General features: G+C 39.8%; 1 protein-coding gene across 7 annotated transcripts in view; it reads right to left on the reverse strand.

Annotated features, from left to right (window-relative positions):
* Positions 1-17209, reverse strand: part of MAP3K13 (mitogen-activated protein kinase kinase kinase 13) — a 173839-nt gene that overhangs the window by 84842 nt on the left and 71788 nt on the right. Inside the window, exon 1 of one of the 7 annotated variants that reach the window (XM_046002121.1) lies at positions 11408-11612. The exons of the other annotated variants lie outside the window; for them this stretch is intronic. The gene's annotated coding sequence lies outside the window, so the exon portion shown is untranslated. Of the gene's footprint in view, positions 1-11407; positions 11613-17209 lie in introns of those variants that run through there. 7 annotated transcript variants of the gene reach the window in all.

Genomic DNA, 17209 nt, shown 5'->3' on the forward strand with positions numbered 1-17209 from the left:
TGTAAGGCACATCACAGCCTTCTTGCACCAGGAATAGTAGGCAACACTTCAGCACTATGCTTGGGGCTATTTTATTTTATTTTTTTTTAAAGGTTTTATTTATTTATTTGACAGAGAGAGAGCACACAAGCAGGGGGAGCAGCAGAGGAAGAGAGAGAAACAGGACTCAATCCCAGGATCCCAGGATCATGACCTGAGTCGAAGGCAGTCGCTTACCCAACTGAGCCACCCTGGTACACCCCATGAAATTGACTTTGAGAAGGCACTTGTTCACAGTATGAACGTTGAAACATGAAGGGAGAGAGTGTCACCTTGCTCCATCTGAACCGGCAGTATGTATTTCCGTCAACTCAAATTTTTCTCTGTTCTGCATATGTCTGTCTCTGAATGACTGTAAAAGGACCACAGGTATTGATTTGGGGGGTGAGAAATAGATTTTAGTGAGTAGGTGAGTTAACAAATACACAATCTGCAAATAGTGAGTATCGATCGTATTTTCCTATTTTTCCATTAAAATAATTCTGTGATTAAATCTTTAGGCCTAAAACTTCCTCCTCTTTTAGGAGTATTTCCTTGGGAAAATTCCAGTTTTGGCAAAGCCTACTTAATGCAGTTCTTACAATGGCTCATGTTGAGATTCTTCAGATCGCCACGACGTACAAAGTGTGGTCCAAGGACTAGGGACATCAGCATCACCTGGGCACGTATTAGAAATGCCGACAAAAATCACCAAGACTAAGTGAATCAGAATCTGGTTTTCAACAAAATTCCAGGTGATTCCCATGCACACGAGAGGTCTGACAAGCTCTACTATAAACCAAAGATTCTCACACTTCAGTTTGCATCAGCATCGCCTAGCCGGCTTGTTAAGACACAGCTGCCTGGGCACCCCCATCCCCAGCATTTCTGATTCAGAACATCTGGGGACTGGCCTGAGAATCTGCATTTCTACCAAGTTCCCAGGTGACGGTGATGGTCTGGTCTAGGACCACACTTTGAGAACCACCCAGTAAGCTGCTTCCAGGGTATGTCTCTTCCCGGATTTAAGCTTGCAGTTTTTAAACTGGTAATACATCTTTTTTGCCGGGAGCAGGAGAAGGGAGAAAAATAATCAATGCATACCTCATCAAAAGAAATCCACACCAGGTTTTGTGGAGGCGAGCTAGCTAGCCAGGATGGTTAGACCTAATCACGGCTGGTAGGGGGAGGCCAGTATGGCTGCGTCAAATTCTCAGTTGAAAATAAAGGGGAAAAAAATTGTTGTTGTTTTTTCCTCTTGTTATTTAGGCACACTTTCTACAAAAGCTAACATTAAAGTACCTGAAAAAAAAATCTTACTGAGTAGTTTTTCACAAACTATATTTTATTTTATTTTATTTTTTTTAGAGAGTGTTTTTTTTTTTTTTAAGATTTTATTTATTTATTTGACAGAGAGAGATCACAAGTAGGCAGAGAGGCAGGCAGAGAGAGTGAGAGGGAAGCAGGCTCCCTGCCGAGCAGAGAGCCCCATGCGGGACTCCATCCCAAGACCCTGAGATCATGACCCGAGCCGAAGGCAGCAGCTTAAACCACTGAGCCACCCAGGCGCCCCCACAAACTATATTTTAGGAATTACATACAAAATAGGATGATCTGAAAAATTCGCTTGGTAAAAAGTGTCAAAGAATTTTTTTTTAACTTTTTCAGTTTCCTGTGATAATATACAGCTGTGGAAGGATAGGTCCCCAAACCAGGCCCGCAAGCTTAGTTTCTGGGTCTTTGGCAAATCCTTAACTGCAACCACCCAGGAATAATGCAGAAGAGATTTCTCTTGGAAGATGGAAGTCCTGAGCCTTCAGGTCAATCCCCAGACATAACTGTTCTCCGGCATAAAGACACCCCTGGGTATAAGACATATGCATCTCAGGTAAATAACAATTACCGTTTCACATTGCTCTTGAGCTTGGCGAAGCTTTTGATGAAGTGTAGTCAGTCTCCTGGACTCCCTTGGAGTGACTCCTTCTTCCTTACCCTAGGGACCCTTTTGCTCTGCATTAATAATGACTTTCTCTTGGTCATTCCTTTTCCCCTTCCAGACTCGGTTCAAGGCTTTTAGAATCTGGGTGGCTGGGTGGTTCTTTGGTTTTTAAAACCATGCCACAGCCTTTTAAATAGCAGGGAAAAGACAGACAGCCATTTGTAAGACCATCTGGGGCAAAAGCAGTTGACTCTAACAAAAGCCAGTATCAAAGGTGTTAAGATTCAGTTAAAGGAAGCCCTTATCATGTAGATAACCTTGGGATCAAAGGAGAGCCGGTGATGGGAAGTGAGTTCTGTTTCCAAGCGTGATGATCTTTTCTCCAAACAGGGCTTCTGCCCGAACAGAAAATACAAAGGATTATGTGATTGTTTCTCATTCTCAAAGAATCAACTCTGGTCTCCAGGTCTCTGAGACTACTTAAAGGTTAGATTCGAGCCTGGCTTTGATCATTAACATAAGCAGTATAAAAAGCAAATGTTCAGTTATTTTTGATTAGACAAACAGATGGAAGGGGTTCTGTTCAAAAATGGCCAGAAAAAGGAGGAGGAAGATGGGAGGTGGGTGGGGAGGAGAACCTGGCAAAGGAGTACAATTACAATTTCTTTTCAAATTGGCTCTGAGCCCTGGCAGCTGCGATATCAGGTGGGTATTTCCCAGGAGTTTCTCTTCTTAGCAAAGATTTAAAATGAGTCTGTACTTTTCAGCCTAGAGAGTAGTGACTGAAAGTATCCAAAGGTATGTTGCATCTGTTTCTTCTTAGGTGCATATTTATTTGAATTTGTTATGTGAGAGGAAATAATTGGTGCGTAATTAGTAAAATGCTTAATCTCACTTTAATCAAAAGATTATCTTCCCTGGAAAAAGCAGTCACGGTTTTGTATTTTGGTGGACTTGATCTCCCTAGTCTCAATTATCCATGGTTATCCGCGCAGATAGCCTAATGTGTCCCATTAGAGGCAGGCAGGACAGCTACCATAAATGTAGGCACAGCGCCTCAGGGGTAATAAGAAGCCTCAGTGGGCTTATTTTGCAAATTGAGCCCTCTTTAGTAATAGCAACTGTGACAGCAGCCCCTTTTAGGACTCGAAATTAGTCCCCCCGCCCCCCCAGTCTGGCTCCCGAATCCATTCTCTCTGATTTAAGATAGAAGCTGCTCTCCTCGTTGCCACCTGGCCAGGGTAAACCATCAGTCCAACCACAGGCTCCCTGGGCTCTGCCTCCCCGCACCACCCCCCACTTCTTTTTTCTATCACCTTTCTCCAGTCCTTTATCTTTGACTATTTCCTAAGCCCTTCACCATCAATCAACTCATTCTTCTACTTCTCTGGCCTTTCTGGGATCCAGAGTTTCACTAAAATGTCCTTCTAGTACTGCTGAATTCAACTATTACCCTAGCCCAGGAATTTGGTACAAATTAGCGGAATGAAGACAATTACCATCTGTCAGTGGGAAGTCCTACATTTTTCCCCCTAATTTTTAAACAACTAAAACTGCACAGTACTAACCTTCTCTGTAATACATGAGTGCTTTTTGCAAGATGGTTTTACCACACGGCTCCACATACAAGGTATTGTTACTAAATGGAAGCCATTATCTGAAATTATTATAGCTGTTAGGCCTAGACATGAGACTGCTCTTCTTGATTATTATACAGATAAAAAAGAATACAAGAATAATTCTAGACTGATGAAATGAACCTAAGATGGAAAGGATGTTTTCTGTTTTGTAATTTTTACAATTTATCTTTTTCCTTGACAAAAATCTGCAAACTCAAGACACCAATCCATCAACCAACTTGCTATTTGGAGAAGTCTGGGAAGAATAATTCTCGGGGCGCCTGGGTGGCTCAGTGGGTTAAAGCCTCTGCCTTCGGCTCAGGTCATGATACCAGCATCCTGGGATCGAGCCCCGCATTGGACTCCCTGCTCAGCAAGGAGCCTGTTCCTTCCTCTCTCTCTGCCTACTTGTGATCCCTGTCTGTCAAATAAATAAATAAAATCTTTAAAAAAAAAAAAAGAATTCTCAAAACCTAGCAACTCTCATACAAAATAACAGAATCTTATTTTTTCACAAAAATCCTATTTTTTTTCAAAGATTGGTTGTACCATTTATGAATTTAGTGGTTCTCATTTTCTTATTTACTATAGTCTTTTGCTCTTCATCATGGTTCAGCTGATTTAAAGAATGACCGGAGGTAGTGACAGATGGACAAAAGGAGCCAATATGATCAATTTGCAGGACTCAATCCTAGGACTCTGGAATCATGATCTGAGCCAAAGGCAGATGCTTAACCGAATGAGCCATCCAGGTGCCCTGAATTTTGCTTCTTAACAACACTAACAGAAGTCAGATCAAAGAAAGGCTGTAACACACAATCAAACTAAGGTTATTAAATTATCTGTTGCCGTATTTCCTATTAGCCCAGATCACCAGTCTAATGGAAGCTCTCTCTTGACCACAAAGAATAATGGCCAAGACAAGTGACATTTATATGGGCATGCCCAAAGGTGGCAAGGTCAGATCTCATTAGGATTCTATTTCCCGTTTATGATGAAGTCCGTGGGCAGATCCCAAAGTGACTTAACCTTACTTACTATGTCTCACCCATCTAAAACACTTAAGACATTTTCCCCTCCTCCTCAGCTATAGCAATATCCCATGGGGGCTAAACTGGTAGAAAAGTACTATGAAAGAATTGGAGTAAAGGCACATTTTAACCAGATTGTCTTATGAGTTGTCACTCATCTGCTCGATGTTGGTAATAATGAGATTCCAAGAATGGTTACGATGTTATAGAAAGGACATTTGAGATCACTAAAAAAAGTCTTCATATTTTGAAATGAAAGCTGACGGCAAATTTTTAAAAGCCAAGAGAATTGTCTTGCCATGGATGACTGATACTGCTACATAGGTACTTACTGCCTTAATCCGAAGCCTTTGCCATTGTGTCTTTGTGCCTTAAAAGGCAGGCAAACAGAAAGCACATTGATTTTATCCATTTTAATATAAGAAATCTTTAATATGATGAAAGAAGGTAGGTATATGGTTGCAAAGAAGAACCTCATTATTAAAAACTCTACATGCAAGGGCTCAATTCATCATCTGTTCAAGGTGGTGCATGGGAACCTTCTGCTAAAGTGTAATAAGCAAAAGCTATTTAAGCCACCACAGTGGTTCTTCCCCTGATTCATCTGACAACTAGAACACATCCTCCTCATTGACTATCACTCACCATGCAGTAATTTTCAGTGTGACGTTATGAAAGGACATCCCCTCAGCCCTCACACCCTCTCCCCTCACCCCCACATCTACCCACATACTCAGATGGATTGATCCTAACAAGGCAGCAAGCAAAATTTGGAAAAGTTTCCCAAGTACCACCTCTGCTCTGGCCTCTGCCCAGCAGAAAAATCACTAATCCCCCAAAATGGTTCTCCTACAATAAACAAATGTTGACAAAAAAGCCAGACACAGGCTATTAAGTGATGAACAGTGAATATTAAATATTCACTTTGAGTTTTAGTCTTAGAGCAGTTCTCTTTGTATACCCATTGTGCCTGACTTGGTCAACCACCTGGTTTGATAGTTCCTTAGTTTCTCTGAATCTCTCTGACTCTATATCAACAAATATAGCATACAGTGAAAAAGTCCCTTTTAAAAATGTTAATGTATTTTAATTAAATTATTTTTTTTAAGTAGGCTCCACATCCAGCACAGGGCTTGAACTCATGACCCTAAGACCAATAGTCGCATGCTCTACTGACTGAACCAGCCAGGTGCTCTGAAGAAGTCCCTTTTTGACTTTACCCCACTCCCAGCGTACTTTATTCCTCTTCCACCTTTACTCTTCTCTTTAAAATTTATCACTGCCTGGGGCGCCTGGGTGGCTCAGTGGGTTAAACCTCTGCCTTAGGCTCAGGTCATGATCTCAGGGTCCTGGGATCAAGCCCTGCATTGGGCTCTCTGCTCAGCAGGGAGCCTGCTTCCTCCTCTCTCTCTGCCTGCCTCTCTGCCTACTTGTGATTTCTGTCTCTCAAATAAATAAATAAATAATCTTAAAAAAAAAATTATCACTGCCTAAACCCAATTTACTTTATTTGTCTTCCCAATGAAATAAGGCCCCAAGCGGGCAAGAATTTTTTTTCACTGCTATGTAAATGTTCGATATTTGTTGATTAAAAGAATGCCAACACTTCGACACCTGTTAGTTCTATTTAATATATCTGCTTTCCCATCACAGTCTCCCCACCATTCCTTTCAATTATTCTCTCAACACTAGTATATTGCTCCTTTGCCCTCTTGGGATTTTTCCTGCTGGCTATATCTACATAGAGCATAGCCAGCTTGGGCTCCATGACTAACTGTCACATGATAATCTTCATTTACACATACCCTCTTATCTTCTACCACACCTGCTGTACCAACACTTAACCCTCTATTACTCCCCACCATCCAACTTATCTTACTCCATTGTCCTTTCCAGAGCATTGCAAGAGAAGACCTTAGACCATTGCCAAACCTCAGACCCTTGCTAGACCAAATCAATAACAAGTGAAGGTAGATCTCAATGTTCAAAAGCCATGGTATACAGGAGAAAGAGAATGGGGTGGAGAATTAGGCCTGGATTTCAGAATTGGGTATCATATGCACTATCTGGTGTCTTTGGCTGAGTTAGCAACCTTCTTGAGCCTCTTTTCTCATCATGGGGGTAGTAGTACCTACTTCATACCTCGAGGATTATATTTCAAATGAAATAATGTATGTGAAAGGTCCCAGATTTCTAGGCATGGAGAAGTTGCTTAGTAAGTGTCAGCCTCTTCTCTTCCTTTAATGTATCTCACTAACCTCTTTGAAAATGACTAACTCCTACTCAGAAGAAAATCCATGCTCTCTGGTATGAATCTTAATTTTCCTCTTTTCTCTCCTTTCTGTATAGAATTCTGTGTCTTCTTGACTTTTCTTTTTTTTTTTAAAGATTTTATTTATTTGACAGTGAGAGAGGGAACACAAGCAGGGGGAGTGGGAGAGGGAGAAGCAGGCTTCCCACTGAGCAGAGAGCCTGATGCGGGGCTTGATCCCAGGACCCTGGGATCACGACCTGTGCTGAGGGCAGATGCTTACCGACTGAGCCACCCAGGGGCCCCTCTTCTTGACTTTTCTTGATTCAGAAGTAGTGTCCCTCTTCTTTTTAAAACTAACCCTCTATCCATACAAATAGTTTTCACCCTTGCTGTACATTAGAATCATCTGGGAGCTTTTAAAAAATGCAGATGTCTGGGCCCCACCACAGACCAACTAAATATGACTCTCTGGAGGCAGGAGCATGGTATCAGTATTTTTTTTTAAGTTTCCTGGTAGGGTGCCAAGACAATTCAATGGGAGAGAGAACAGTCTTTTCAACAATATTGCTGGAACTGGATATCCTCATTCAAAAGAATGCAGTTGAACACTTCCTTAAACTATGCACAAAAATTAACTCAAAATGGATCACAGACATGAATGTAAGAGCTAAAACTGTAAAGCTCTTTAAAAAATAGGGATAAATCTTCATAACCTTGGGTTAGGCAAAGTCTTCTTGGATAGGACACTAAGAGCACAAGCAACAACGAAAGTGAAGAAACTGAATTTCATCAAAATTTTTAAAAAGGGGCACAGCAAACAATATCACCGAAGAAAGTAAAAAGACAGCTCATAGAATGAAAGAAAATATTTGCAAACCATATATCTGATAAAGAACATATCAAAGACTCTCAAACTCAATAGCAAAAAGAGAAATAAACTTTTTCAATGGGCAAGGGATCTGAATAGACATTTCTCCAAAGAAGAAATACAGAGAGCCAATAAGCACATAAAAAGATGCTCAACATCATTAACCATTAGGGGAATGTATATGAAAACCACAAGGAGATAGCACTTCAAATTCACTAAGATCACTCTTATCAAAATTAGAGATACAATGAAATGTTGCCAAGGTTGTAGAGACTGAAAGCCTTATATGAGGCTTACACTGGGGGGAATGTAAGATGGTGCAGCTCTTTTGTAAAACAGTTTGGCAGTTCCTGAAAAACGTGAAACATATAGTTATCATAGGACCCAGCAATACCACTGGTAGGTATATACTCAAGAGAAATGAAAACACGCGCTCACACAAAAACCTATATGCAAATGTTCACAGCATTATTCACAACAGCCAAAAAGGAGAAACAGGGGGTATAGCTCAGGGGTAGAGCATTTGACTGCAAAAAGGAGAAACAATCCAAATGTCCATCAACTGATGGATGGGTCAGTAAAACGCGGTATATCTGTACAATGGAATATTATTCCACAAAAAAAGGAATGAAGGGGCGCCTGGGTGGCTCAGTGGGTTAAGTTGCTGCCTTCGGCTCAGGTCATGATCTCAGGGTCCTGGGATCGAGCGCATCGGGCTCTCTGCTCAGCAGGAAGCCTGCTTCCTCTCTCTCTCTCTCTGCCTGCCTCTCTGCCTACTTGTGATCTCTCTCTGTGTATCAAATAAATAAATAAAATCTTTAAAAAAAAAAAAAGGAATGAAGCCCTGCTATATGCTGTAATACAAAGAACTCTGAAAACCTTACCCAAGTGAAAGAAGCTAGTCACGAAAGCCTGTGTGTTACATGATTTCATTAATATGAAATGATCAGAATAGGCAAATCTCTGTATAAAGAAAAAAGATTAGTGGTTGCCTAGGGCTGGGGGGCTGAGGGGAAATGAGGAGTGGCTGCTAATGTGTATGGGTTTCTTTTTCTTTTTTTTTCTTACAGTGATGAAAATATCTTAAAATTGATTGCAGTGATGGTAAAACAACTCTATGAACATACTAAAAACCACTGAACAAAGAGACAGAAGGTTCCACAGGTAATTCCGAACCTGACCACCCTATATGTGTATGGTATCTCACCTTCTAGATTCCTTAGGAGGAAATATGGCATCTTCTAAATCTTTCTCTCCTCCTATATTCTTAAGGAATAACCAGCCAACACAGAGCAGGAGGGTATTATCTCTTAAATGATTCTTTTGTTTTGTTTTGTTTTGTTTTAAAGTAAAGGAGTGTTCTTGGAAAATGCTTTCTATTTTAGTCAAAATTATAAGGGTCAGACTGCCACCTGGCAGCATTGGTCATCTTGGCTATTTTGATTCACTTGAGCTCCGCAAGCAATTAATTCAGTTGTAGCCCAGCGAGAGAGGGTAGGTAGACAGTGTAAACCAAACTGACCGGTTTGGCCATCCAAAATACTGTTGTTCTGGCCTCTACCAGTGGATATGGCCTCTGGCCCTTTAGGAACCATGCTTTTGACAGTTCCCCAGGAGAGGGCTCTGGTTTGACTGACTTTGTTTACTAAATAAATTAATTCCTACTTCTGGAGTAGCTTCAATTTTGAAACAGAAAGGCATCTATTGACAGTCACTGATACACAGGATTTTATTGTTTGATATTAAACAATTAAACAATTAAGAGTTATTGTGTTTTTTTCCCTACAAGTACACTATACAGGAAAATAAATATAATCTAGAATACAGCCACTAGGAGTGGAGAGAGAGGGAGATTCTGTATCTACTCTGTGCCTTAAAGGGATAGTTTTACTTTAATAAAATGCAAAGTACAGACTGTATTTCTTTCATGGAAATAAAGCCCTCTTGCCAAAATGTATAGAAAAGACAGCATTTGATGAACATTTCTTGAGTTTAATTATATAAACACATTTTTTAAAAAGAAAAAAATCTAAGAATTCAGTCTTTTGATCCAACAATGATCTTGACTTGAGTAATTTGATGTAACTTTGCAATTGCTACTTTCAGCAGAGTCTGAAGGTACACAGAAGAATGATGAAGTAAGTCTAGAAGCTTACAAATACAGGGAAATTCTGTCATTTGCTCAACCCAGCCTATAAAAAAAATAGCACAATATGAAACCATAGTTATCTGAATAGAGGACAAAGATCTGATTTAGAAGGAGGCATAAGTTCTCCCTTCTTTAGTGAGTTCAGATGCATTCAGAAAAACAAAATGAATAAGGGCAATGCCAAGATGAGAAACAAAAGAAAACTCCAAATTCTCAGGTAATTCTGAATGAGTTTACAGTGGGAAGAGTCACTGATAATCTTCAAAACAGGTCACGAGAGTTCCAGTTTAGAAGCCCTATTTCATGAGAAAAGATGATAATAGGAAAAATCTCAAAACTAAGTATTGATTATACAAAGTAAACATGAGAAGGCTGGATGATAAGAAATTAACAGACATTTTGCTTTCCTTCTCACTGGAGACAACAAGCAGGTAGACGCTGCCAACTAGAATATAATTTGCTCCAAGTGAGGGAGGTGGAAAATGCTATTAGGTTATCTGGGTTGAGGAGCTGCCCTGGGGCAGGACATGTCAGAGTCCCATCCCTCTTCTTTAGGATCCCAACTTTCACCAGAATACAGTCCAGAATCTTGGAAAATAAATTCGATCACAAATACTAACTTTCTGTTAAACCTCCAAGCAAAAGTATCAAACCAACTTAATACATGGAACATATCAGAACTTTCCCATGTTTGCCAAGCACAGCAGAATAAACTATTTTCAGCTGGGAGTTCATCTTCAGAAAACACTCATGTGCATTTCAATGCAATATAATTATGGAATGTATTACGAAACCACTTCTTAATTTTCATTCGGGGATATTTTGCAGATCAGAATATAAGGATCACTCCCCTTTTGCCTCTGGTGCAGGCTTTTAAGTTTTGAAAATATAAATAAAATGCACAGAGTGACAGAAAGAGCCCTAAAGATGTATAAATACACCCCTGTGAGTCCCATAATAAAAGCTTTGGAGGGGGAAAAATGGTCGGACAAGTATTTATCTTCCCCAAATTGCAAGCTCGAGACCCTGACTGGTACACAATTACGAAACAAAGGGGAGGTGAAGGGTGACACACAACAGAAAGGGCGGCAGAAAGGAAGACCACAGCTCGGCAGGTTAGAACCTGCTCTGTCTCGCTGACCCAGCTTCCCCCGGCACCTTTCTGGTACCAGCTGGAGGCTTTGCCTCTCACGCGACCCGCATCCTCTTCTCCAAGAATGAATCTCCCTTCAAGGAAAGCCAAGCCTGCATCCAGAGGTAACGTGCAGAACCGTAAATGAAAAATGTCCACGTCTAGCAAGCAAGCCGACCAGCAAAGGGAAAACCAGCTGTCAGTCTGGGAGGCTCGGAGCTCTAACTGGGTTTCAGATTACTCTTTGCCCCTGTCTTCCGCTCTGTCTTTCTCACCCAGTCTCCCTCAATAATATCAGCTTTCTAATCAACTCAAATCTCAAATACCTTCTCCATCTGTCCTTGTGCTAGAAATGCTGATGAAACAGAAAAAAAAAAAAAAAGAATGTGATACTCACAACAGTGAAGAATTCCTACACATGCCGTTCCATTTTCTTGCTTTAAAAAAGGTGGAAGGTTAATTTAAAAAGCCTTGCAGAATTAGGAAAATAAGGGGGAGGGGGATTCCACCCACACAATCCTCCAGCCCACCGCAAAGAAGCCCAAAGGCTTGCTGACGTCACAGATTCATGAATGGATGTAAATTGGGCTGGTTTAGGATTCCGCACAGACTTCTCTGTGGTGTGTGCCATGAAAAAGAAGGGGAGGGTCCAGAGCAGGCCTGGCCAATAGGCTTCAGGCACTCATGGCCTGCCTTCTTTTAGGCGGAATCTGGTCACAGAATAAACAGAGCCCGCCAATCAGGCGTCTGCCACTGCCTTAAGACAGACTGGCAGCTTGAGGGGGTGCGGAGAGGGAGGGGGGTGGGGGGATGTGTGTGTGTGTGTGTGTGTGTGTGTGTGTGTGTGTGTGTGTGAGAGAGAGATAGTCGTGAAAACGTTTTATTGCTATTGAATGAGAAAATCAAAATAGAATTTCGGTGGAATCAGGGCTACCAAAAATGCATATAGAAGAATCACTCTTTTATTCTTTAGAGCTGTTTTCTTTACTCCTTTCTTGCCGTTCAGCAACGTGCCTGCTCTGATGTGATAAAAAACAAACCAAGTCAGGGAAAGAGTTCCTAAAACTAGTGATGAGTAAGAAATGTACACCCTGCTCACCAAGCCTTGTAAAAGAAAAACAATAGGGAAATATTAATGGGAATAGTGGTTAAGAAATATAAATATATAAGCAATATTACATAAATTTCATTTTTTTTTAGAATAATGTCATTTGCTTACCTTTGTGATGCATCAAAGTGGGTGTGGAAGAGCAATGCTGTGTTTAAATAAGGTAGGTAAATATTTCCTCATTAAGACACAGCTCCAAAACAGCTCTTAATGATTCTTAGACCAATTTTTTTTAATAAGATGCCTTACTATAAACAGCACAAACAGCTATATTAAATTCACCCAAGAGCTCATGACATTTAAAACTTTCTAATTTAAAAAAATTTTACCAGCTTTATTGAGATATAAAAAAATGCACGTATGTAATTTGTACAACTGGATGAGGTCAGAGTCATGCAAACACCCGCAACACCATCGCCACAGTCAAGACAGAGGGTTTTCTTGTGTTCCTTTGCAGGTTTTTTGGTTTGTTTTTATGGTAAGACTACTTCACATGAGATCTACCCTCTTAGCAAATTTTGAAGGGCACAATATAAGACCACATTGTTAACTATAGGCACAAAGCTGTGGAGCAGATTGCTAGACTTACTCATTTAGTAAAACTGAAACTTTACACCCATGGAATAACAACTCCTATTTCCCTCCCCCCTCCTCTCTGGCAGCCCCTATTATATTCTCTGCTTCTACAAGTTTGACTCTTTTAGATATCTCATAGAAGTGGAATCATACAGTATTTGTCTTTTTATGACTGGCTTGTTTCCCTTGGCCTAATGTCCTTCAGGCTCATCCACATTTTCCCAAATGACAGAATTTCCTTTTTTAAGGCTGAATAATATTCCATCATAAGTATACACCACTTTTTCTTTATCTGTTCATTTGCTGATGGACACTTGGGTTGTTTCCATATGCTAGTCATTGTGAATAGTGCTGCTGTGGACATGGGAGTGCAGGTATCTCTTGGAGATCCTGATTTCAGTTCTTTGGGGCATATGTCCAGAAGTGGGGTTGCTGAATCATATGATAGTTCTATTTTTCATTTTATGAGGAATCTCCATACTGTTTTCCACAGTTGCTATACCATTTTACATTCCCACCAACAGGGTACAGGGTTCTAAATTCTCCAAACCTTGCCAACATATGTTATCCTTTTTCTAAATAGTAGCCATCCTAAGAGGTATGAGGTGATATCTCACTGAGATTTCGCTTTGTATTTCTCTGACAATTAATGACGTTGGGCACCTTTTCACATGCCTATTGATCATCTGTATGTCTGTGTGTCTTCTTTGAAGAAACGTCTATTCAAGTCCTTTGCCCATTCTTTTTTTTTTCTTTTTTAAGATTTTATTTATTTATTTGACAGAGAGAGATCACAAGTAGGCAGAGAGGCAAGGGTGGGGGGAAGCAGGCTCTCCACTGAGCAGAGAGCCCAATGTGGGGCCCCATCCCAGGACCCTGGGATCATGACCTGAGCCGAAGGCAGAGGCTTTAAGCCACTGAGCCACCCAGGTGCCCCAAGTCCTTTGCCCATTCTTGACGTTGGTTTTGGCAATAATTTCTTGAGATGACACAAAAGCACAGGCAACAAAAGCAAAAATAGACAAGTGGGACTATATCAAACTAAGAAGCTTTAATCAACAGAATGAAAAGGCAACCTACAGAATAGGAGAAAACATCTGTAAAACACATATCCGATAGATTAATTTCCAAAATATATAAGGAACTCATAAAACATGATAGCACAATAAATAAATCATGACATTTCTTTGCTCTTTATTTTTAAAATGTTGAAAGTTACACAAAAGTGGAGATTAATATAATTCACTGCCCCTAGACCCTATCATTTCACTTCATGATTACCAATACTAAATAACAATACTAAAACTGATCACAACTTTTTTGAATTTGGGAAATCCTTGATGCTGGAACAACAGTAGCTAATATAAGGCCTCTGTTATGAGGTGTCCAGTGACCAAGAACATTCTGAACAGAGATCTTCCTCTATTTCTTAATCAGACTATTTGTACAGCTAAAAGGAGAGTGGTTGCCTGTCTCTGTGTGGCTATGGAGGGTTCAAGCCTGACACTAGTGAGCTGTACCCTGCTAAGCTCATTTGGAAAAACAAAATGCAACAAAACTCTCCAGGACTATTTTACACACAGCAAAGATGTTCAGGGCACTGTTCTATGTACTCAAACAATAGAATATCATTGGCAAGTAACATATTCAGCAAATTTCTCTAAACGAGCTTACTGTGGAATATCACTATGGAAAAGATGGACCACTATGATTGCTCAAGACAAGTACATGACTGGTACAGTCCTAGTAGTCCTGAGGGTACCACATTGGCTTATATCAATACGTCCATGGACCAAGATTATTTTAGAACCCCTAAATGGAAAGGAATTAAGAATATACATCTCTGTTTCTTTTGACAACAATCACAACTAACCAGGGCACACTAAAAGAATCAGATTTTTTAGAAAATAATCTTTTTTCCCCAAAAATTGGTCAACAAGATGTTCAACTCTGTTATGGAAGCCAACGATGTGTTATAAGTTTTGACAGCAACACCGTCACTCAACTAGTTTACCAGGGAGGAGGGTAGTCTCTGGTGTAATTCAAAAACACAGCCTATAAATGGTTCTAAACACAGCCACCTAAGAAGTTGGCTCTATATGTAATCTGGCAAATAAAAACGAGCTGGCTGTATGGACTTGTCATTTTAGTAAGATGAACTTGGTCTGGGTTAGCATGCTTCTCCATACCACAGAAATACCGAGAGGGCCAACAACAATTTCTCCCGTTGAATATCATGGGAAATCTTTGGGAAGATAAGTTATCTCCTCCAAATTACAGAAACTGTAGAGGTAATTCTTGGAGGAAGCCATTGTTGTTTTGGGAAGAGAAGGACGGTAGGGAGAGGGGACCATGAGAAATGTATATTCAAGAGCAGCAGTGCCCAAAATTTCCTGCAATGATAGAAGTATTCTATAATTCACACTAATACAGTAGCCCCACGTGATGGTTTAGCATTTAAAATGTGGCTACTGTGATTGAGGATCTGAATTTTAAGTTATATTTTAGTTCATTTAAATGTGATTTTATTTTTATTATGTTCAGTTAACCACCATATAGTACATCTAAATTTTAAAATAAATACTCATATGTGGCTTGCTGGTGGCTACTGTATGGGACACAGCAACTCTAGAGATATCAAGCCAAGTCCCATCATCAGAATTAATTTTTTTTAGTATATGTGCTGCCGAAGCGAGCACCAGAATTAATTTTTTATTTTAGCATGTGGGCATGCCAAGTGTGGAGGACTACAAAGTCATTATCAAGGTGAGTAAACACTTTTAAGAATCAAATGAACCTCTTCAAATCTCAGTAATGACTGGAAGATTACTCTGGTCCTGCTTCCCAAGAAGATATTCAAATTTCATTATTAGAAGACAATCTAAGAATAGACGTTAAGGTATAATTATTCTGCTATTAAAAAGTATGAGCTAGTCTAGGATTGTTTTTAAAGAAAAAAAAATTTTTTTAAGGAAAATTACTCATTTAAGCCAGAATCTAAGAGAAGATCAAAATATAATGATCCGATGACAATTTCTGTCAGAAATATCACAAAAAAGGATAATGACCTTGAGGCTAATGCATGAAGATTCAGATTTCTTCCACAGGTACCAATGTGTAGTAGTTAAAAGCTAGTAGAGAGATCTGGGTTCAAATCCTGACCTTGCCACTTAACTAGTTTTGTAAGTTCAGGTAAACTGGAGTTTCTGTGTTCTCATTCTTTAAATGGGAATAGTAAGAGGCCATGCCTATTATGTTAAAGTTGACACATGAGAAGACTAGCACAGAATCTGTAATATAAAAGATACTCAGCAAATGATACTAGTAGCTGTTTTGTTTTATTGCTGTTATTCAAATACCATGGGCCCTTCCTATTCTCAGCAAGGGAAATTTCAACAACTCTGCAGATCCAGGGATTAAAAACCACAGAGAAAAACACATCTTTATTTTGCTTATAATAAACTTGAACAGATCCCTTGTAGGAAATTCTTTTTTTTTTTAAGATTTTATTTATTTATTTGACAGAGATCACAAGTAAGGAGAGAGGCAGGCAGAGAGAGAGAGAGAGGAGGAAGCAGGCTCCCTGCCAAGCAGAGAGCCCGATGTGGGGCTCAATCCCAGGACCCTGGGATCATGACCGGAGCGAAAGGCAGAGGCTTTAACCCACTGAGCCACCCAGGCGCCCCACTTGTAGGAAATTCTTAAAAAATATGTACTAGGGACACATTTTCCAAAGAAAAGCTCATCCAAATCATTTTCCTTTGGGAGACTGGGCGATACTCTTTGAGGGACTGCACCCAAGGAGGGGGGAACCTTCAGGAGGTTAAGCCGGGTGACCAAAAACTCAGTTCATAGGAAAAAAAAAAAAAAAAAGCTAAAATTTCCCAAGAAAACCTCTAGTTTATATACAATCATTTGAACTGATATGGAAAACAACCTACTAGGTGGGAACACTGGCTGAAATTCTTTACTTTCATATCAGAATGTTAACTGTAACTTTCCCTGTTTTCAAAGCGTATGGTTTGATAGCATGGATAGCAATGTCAATAATTCAATATTCAAATTTCAATATTCAAAGACTGCACCAAACTATTACTTCCATTTTGTTGTTGTGCTGCTGTCTAGCTGCCGTTAAATGCCTAGCTGAGAAAGCGATCTTTAAGCAACATCTAAGGAAAAAAAAAATTATTTTAAGTATCATGAAAATGTGGGAGCCTGGGTGGCTCAGTCAGATAAGTATCACTAAAATTTGTCCTTGTATCAAAGGAGAGAGATGGATCTTCAGAAAGCTACCTCTTACCTAAAATATCATTAACCTAGTGCCCCTTAGCAGAATCATTGTCATAGCTTTCATGTTATGCCTTGCTTTTATCAAGAATTATTATAAGGAATAGGAATATTGTTTCTGTGTTGTCCATTACCTTGCATGATGTCTCATATACCAGCAATTCATATGAACAATTCATTTTAGAACTTAATACCAGGGAAAAGTTTCCAGTTCTTGAAAAATTATTA

This window comes from Meles meles, chromosome 4, assembly GCF_922984935.1.
Source record: "Meles meles chromosome 4, mMelMel3.1 paternal haplotype, whole genome shotgun sequence".
NCBI classification, from domain to species: Eukaryota; Metazoa; Chordata; class Mammalia; order Carnivora; family Mustelidae; genus Meles; species Meles meles.